The sequence below is a fragment of the Aptenodytes patagonicus genome, chromosome 16 (genome assembly GCF_965638725.1).
Source record: "Aptenodytes patagonicus chromosome 16, bAptPat1.pri.cur, whole genome shotgun sequence".
Classification (NCBI taxonomy): domain Eukaryota; kingdom Metazoa; phylum Chordata; class Aves; order Sphenisciformes; family Spheniscidae; genus Aptenodytes; species Aptenodytes patagonicus.
Window position 1 is genome coordinate 10117391 of NC_134964.1, and position 7025 is coordinate 10124415.

A 7025-nucleotide genomic window follows, 5' to 3' on the forward strand; every position below is an offset into this window, starting at 1 on the left:
CAAAAAAAACCACCAAAAACCAAAAAGGTGACCTCAGACCATTCTGTGCTGTCCTGTATGTATTGCCAGACATGTTAAGATGACTCTGAATCTTGAAAAGACTCCTGCATGTCGGGAATGTTTGTAGTTCTCCCCCGTTTTTGGGGGTTGCTTGAACACCTCATGATTTGCCCAGGACTCAAACATAATCAGTCCAGCGCAGCATTTGTTTGCATTTTTTTCTAAATTAAAGTTCTTTTTGTTGTTGTTCGGAGCATTTAAGTAGTCTTTTAGTTTTATTCTAATCATCCAGTTTGGGAGAAAATAATCAGTTAATTCTGCCACATCCAGATATCTGCAGATGTTTTCTTTCTCTGGCTGCCCACAGAGAAACTGGTTTACAAGAAGAAACCGTTCAAGCGTTCCCCTCCCCAAAAGAAATTAATAGTGTGACTTTCTCTCTTCCTTCTATCAAATCTTTAAATACTTTATTTTTTGAAGATTAGGTGTAAACTTAAGTAAGTTTCACAGAAAAAGCAATGAAATATGACAACCATTCTGAGTATTTTGAGATTTATTAGGAACATAAGAAAATCTGTTGGGCCAGACGCGAGGCTTATGTACTTTAGTATCTTGTTTCTGTATTCAGGAAAAAGAGATTTGCAAGCAGCTCCGTCTTATGTCAGTGTTACAAATGCAATTGCGGGCAAGACCAATGCTTGCTAGGTTTTTTATAAACAGAGAAAATAATAATGCTAAATACTTTATATGGATATGAAAAATACTGCTGCTATCATCGTATTCCTTATAGGATCTTTATGTGCTTTGAATTCAGCCAATTTTCTCTCTTATAGGAATCTTACAATATCTGTTTACGGAACATGAGGTTGTTCTCACTGTGCTTTTGCCTTGTTATATTATTTTGATAACATTTGTTTCTTCTCTACTGAAAACAATTGCAATTTCTTAACCTTTGTGTAAGAGTGTTTTCATACGTCATCATCTCAGTAACTCTTCTCAGAACTTTGCTTAGTTCTGCAGTTATCCTTTTGGACAGAGTAAGAAGTATTTCAGAGAAGACAGACAAAGAAAAATAAGCTTCTGTTTTTCACTGTTCTGTTCTTTTTGGCTTTCTGTTGGCTGAGGGACTGGCATTGATTTAAAAAAAAAAAAAAAAGGCAACCAAAACCAAACTGATTTTGATAAAAGCTTAATTTCTCTCCTCCTGAAATGACACATCTAAATTAGAATGCTCTGTCATGAAAAGAATATTTTAAAGCACACTTTTCTTATTGATGCTTATTAGTTTACACTTGGTATTGGTTTTAATTTGCCTTTGGCTATCTGTTTCATTTAGCTTATTCACATTTCTATAATTCCTGTCTGGTTTTGATTAACGTAAATAATTTTGTCATTTACTCATTTGCCTACCCTTACAGTCTCCAATCCCACTTGTTTGCTTTTTTCTGCCAACCAAACTACAACTTATTATTACTGTTTTTGTAGAACTTGCATCTGCCGTGTATGATAGTGGTACCGCTGCAGTTACCTCCTTCAGATGCCCGAAACACCTCTTCCAGATAAGCTGGACCGCGGCAGCTTAATCTGCTTCTTTTTTGCAAGGTTTAGTTTGTTTACAATACCATATCATAAAGGTATGTGATGTGAGAGTGCTAAAAGGAGACTGAAAAAGAATTCAGCTCAAAATTAAGGACGAGTAAAAATTCTTCTGTTGTGGTGAATAGACTCAATGTGTTCTAGTGGGGCTGTTCCTCTAAAAGAGAAGTGCCAGCCTTTCTTAGTTTTCGTGGAAGGTTATGTCATTTTATTCAAATACATACAGCTGTGTATGCATAGAAAATATTCTATACAATCTGAGCTCTCAAAGAATTAGAAAGCCACAAAGACGTTTTCCACAGTGATGTTGCAGGACTGACCTATTCTGACAGCAAAAATGGGAAAGTTGTCAATTTGGTCTCAGGTACACCCGTTTTAACAGGTACTTCTAACCGTTTACTTAAAACAGAGTTGTTACACGTTTCTTGATCAAGCAAAAACGGGACGAACATATAATGGCAAAAAAATGGCAAATTAACTTGAAGAAAAATCTTACAGTAGAATTGTGCTTAAATGGAGTCATAACTAATAGCAGTAACTAATGATCAACATTAAATACAGTAACGAGTTGCAACTGATAAGGTTCAGTTTCTCCGATTATACTTCAAGACTTCATAGTGGTAGAACTTCGTTGTTCCGAAGTGGCTAACAGAACATTAAAAATGCTTTTGAATCATCAGGTCCAATTTTCTCTGACATGTTAAAATTTTAAACATAAAATAGAAGCGAGAGGATTAATTAGCTATTTATTTGGCAAAGATCATATGTCATGCAAGGCTGAATTGCAAAGTAATGGGGGTTTCGCATTTCCAGTTAACATAGGATAACGCTGCTGCGGCTTTTAAAAATCCTTTTGCGGTGTCAGGATTTAGAGCTGCTGTATGAATAATTATTCTCTGAGGGTGGACAGGATGCTTTCAATTTACGGCGTGCATTTGAATTTTCGTTGCTTGAAACAAACCGAGGCGTTAGGGCTGTATGCTTTATCTTTTTTGGTTACTAACCGGTCTACTCCATTCTAGTTTGGGGCGAGTCCAGTGCTCGCCTCCCAGAACTGCTTGAAGGTCTCGCCTCACAAAACCACTTTTACAACCCAAGAAAACGTGCTTTAACCTCAGCCGTCAACAGGAACGCGGGGAGGGTGAAATAATCCTGAGAGAACAACCCGCTAAGCGCCTTCCTCAGCTTTGCCCGGATCCGTTTTTCCTCACAGGAGACGCCGGGGCGGTGCCGGGAGCGCGGCCCCGCCGCGGGGCGGAGGTCCCGCGGCGGGGCCGCGCTCCCGGCACCGCCCACGGCCTCGCAGTGTTTACAAACACGCGTCACCGACAAAGCGGAGCTGCGCTCCGCCCGCACTCGCGGGCAGCACACCGCAGAGCCCTCCGCGCTGGGCCGCGGTCAGTCAGCGACGAGGCCGCGGCCGCCATGAGCCGTTGGGGGCGCGGGGCACGCTGGGTAGAAGGGCGGGAAGCGCGCGGCGGCGGCGGGCTGAGGGGAGCGCGGGTTTCCTGTCAGGCGGGGCGGCCGTTACCTGCGCTGCTCCTCCCGGCAGCATTTTCACCGGTAAAACTCGCTGACCCACCGAAGAGCTGGGAAGTTTTCACTTGTATAGCGCTGATTTCCCTTCTCCCCAAGGTCAGCAGTACGCTAACAAGTGACCGGTCGAGGCTAAATAGCGGTTTTCGCCCTCGTCCCCATTTCTCCCCCAAAACTAGCGTGTTTGCCTGGATGTCCGAGGCATTTTTAAGAGTATTGCGCTTTCCAGTCTTTACTACTTAAAGAGATCTGAAAGACATCCTTAAAGGAAAAAAAAAGCCTATAAAAATAACTTTTTTGAGGTATAGTGCTTTATTTTCTCCTATTAATTTTAAAGTAACTTCAGGAATTGGCTGAGTATGTAACTAGGGAGCTTCACGCCATCCCGATCGTTCGCGGTTTTTAATATTTTGCAGTAATTTCATGATGCGCTTTTAACACTTTCCCCATGAACAAAATGCGTTTGTGAGAAAATGACTAAATCGTAGCAAAAGTCCTACTAAGTTTTACACACATCGTTAAATTTAAGCATGTAAAGAGCTCCAGTATGCTTATCGGGGATTACTTAAAAATGTGGTTGTATATGGCAGTGGTTTTGAGGCTGTGTGATGGAGGAAGTTGTTACTGCTTACAAGGGACTTCTCACCTAGTAAATAGAAAAAAATGTGTGCTTGTCAGGTGTGGGGATATCAATATGAGAAATCTTTCTTCGTTCAGTTGTGCAGGTTTTGGTATTTGAAGTGCTCATCTTGTTAAATCACATATGAATGTTACTGAGAAGTGGTTTTGCCAATTAACGTAGGGTTTTGTTTAACAAAAATCAAATCTCAGTGGAAGCTTGTGACACTTGTAATAAAAAGATTTTGGATAGCTCCTAATGGCTTTTAAAAGCTGTTTAATGCTGGTTGTGTCAAAGTAAGCAATTTGGGTCACTTAATCTACGTGATTATTCATCAAGTTCCTCTAGTAGTATTCCATGCTTTTGGATCTGTGAAAATGTGCATCTTGAGAAGGCTGCTTCACCACTTCATAGCCCTCAGTACAGAGCACGTATATCTAGTAAGAAAACCAAAGAAAGAAAACTTGATTACATGACAGTTTACTACCCCCAAGCACAAGCAGACTGTAAATGAACACCCTTGTGTTGCTATAGCATGAGCTTCAAGAAAAAAGAACACGTCTAAAAATATGCAGTCATTTAAGGGAAGTTTGGTCACATAAAATAGTATTAATGGATTAAACCTTACACAGTAGTTACACATTTCTGTTAAACTTAGGTCAGATTGTTTTAAGGTTAGATGATACAAGTAAGGTCTGCTGATTCTTAATTTCTGCAATGCAAACAGGTGCTGCTGCATAATTCGATGTGGACTGGATAACATTGGGCTACTTAGCTTGAAGGGCAAGAAGTGGAGAAGTGCAATGAGTGCTTTGAGACCTTGTTTAGTGTCAGTGGCAATTCAGCAACCTGGTGCCTCAGATTAAATTTTGGTCAGTAACTTGGAGCCTTAGGTCTGCCCTGTGAATAGTTAAGGTGGATGCAAAGCAGACAGAGGAAAAGAATGTCTTCTGCTTGCACTCAACTGGCAGGGAAAAAAATGTGTGGAATAGTACATATCTGCTGTGCAGCTCCAACGTCAGGACTGGGTTTTGTTCAAGGAGTGGATTTCTGGGGAACCCAGACACCCAGAACAGCACTGGAGAATTACGTGTAAGCGTGAGTTGTTCCACCACATCTAGCTGCTCTGTTTCCTGCTTTATACAGCAGCGAACAGAACTGCAGGTGGGCAGGTTGGAATGACCTATAACTCTGCAATTTCGTATGGTCACAGAGAAAGTGACTAAATCTGCACCAATTTAGAAAAACATGGGCAGAAAGATCTCAGCTGTCCTCTTAAAATCAGTATAGCCTCTGACAATGGAATCCGTTGTTTGCTTGACAGTGTTGGTAATACAAAAGTAAACAGACTTTCTGCTAGTGTTCCATCACTTTTTATAGAGTAGCATACTGATCACTGGATGCTTGAAAAGTAATTTCAGTGTATATTACAAAACTCTTCAGCATTCTATGTCGGTAGCTGTGTTCTGTATGCTGTTCTGTTATGAAAAGAACAGGAAGGTATATCAACTTTGTGAATTTCGTACTGGATGTTATTAATAAAGTAATACAAATTAGCAAAGTTGCAATTCACACAATGGAAAATGTTAATGCCTTTAACTTTTGTGAACTGAGCAACCATAAGAGTGGTGGAAAGTGCTGCTGGCCTGATGGGAATTCACCTGTCTGCTCTCCCAATCTGGCTGTTTTCTTTCTCTCTGTGGGTGTGGGGGGGTGTTAGGAGATGGAAATCCATCGGTAATTTCCAGCTGGCGTACCCCTCTGGATCCCTAACCGATTGTCAGCAAAGCAGGCACAACATTTCTATAGTCGCAGCAGAGCCAAGGGATAAAAAAAAGCTGAGAATCAGGGAGTCATAACTGGCTCTCTGATGCTCCACATTTTCTGTGCCAAACATATGTTGGTATAGAAGAAAGTCTGATTCTAAATACCAAAGTGTGGGCAAGATTTAACTAAAGTTTTCTGTAAAAGAAACCAAAGCTCTAAACTGTTGCTATGTTTTACTGCCTGTGATGCGCCTATGTGATTCATATAAATGGACTTAACCAGTATGGAATTGCATTGAAGCGGCTTATACCAAGTGCTGATACAATCCCAAGAGTAAAAATAAGGTTTGCTGTAACTTTGCAGGTAGCACGCACTGTGTTCTGCTCCTAAGCATACATAAAGTATTTCTACAGTTAAAGATCTGTTGACTCAAATGTGCAAAAATGGAAGTTTGAATTTCAAATTTACTACTAGATGTTTGTTAGTGAGTCGATTGGTTTTGTCCGGAGCATAAAAATGTTTTTGAAGTTTATTTTCAATTCCTGCAGAGCTTGTGTGTACCACTGAAGAAATTATTTAAATGTTTTCCGAATTAATAAATGACAGTGAACTTCAGTACTGTAAAAAAAGCCCAAACAAACAAAACCCCTTCTAAACAAAAACTGCTTGAGAATAGTGTAAGGCTGTTACAATGAGGTGTTTGCAGTGTCTATATTTGTATGTAGACATAATATGTTTTAGCACCCTCTTCACAGTTCATAGCCACAAGTGTTTCTTAATTGTTTACTTCTCAGTTCTGACAGGGTCCCTGGTCCTTGTAACGGTTAGAGGAGCACGCAAACATGTCTGGAAGATTTTGATCAGGTAAATCATTCTCAATGCAGGTGCTGCATTTGACAAACTGAGTACAATTAATGTTGTCTTTTTGGTAGCCTGTAATATTTAAAAGTCAAAAACACTGATGTGGATTCTTGACTAGTTTTTTCCGTGCTGTTACCGGTGACATTTTCTCTCCCATGTACTGCGGCCTTCGGGGAGGAGTCTGACATACTGCTACAGCAACTGCATGTCTAATTCTGTTTTGTCGTGTCGGATTGCTTGCTTACCTTTTTGTGCCCTAGTTCCTATGAGAAAACGAGGACTAACCCAAGTGAGGTGTGTGCACAGACTGACTTACCTGAAACTTTTAAATTTAAAGCACCGTACTTGTTTTACATGGATCTTACAAAACTCCCAAGACATGGGGAGTTACCTCCAGTTTTAACCTAACCCTTAAAAGGCCGTCCAATGTGATTGATATATCAAACCTCTGTTTTTTCCCCTGTGGTCTTTTGAGGCTAAATCTGAGGACTTACAAACTACTTTCCACGTGGTAGCCCACCCTCTAGCAATGTGTGGGTACTTGTATTTATTTTATTCCTGATTATTCCCCCCCCTCCCGCTTAATGCTGTTTCTGAAAGCATTGCTAGCGGAGGGCATGTGCACTGCACTATCTGCCGGGTTAAA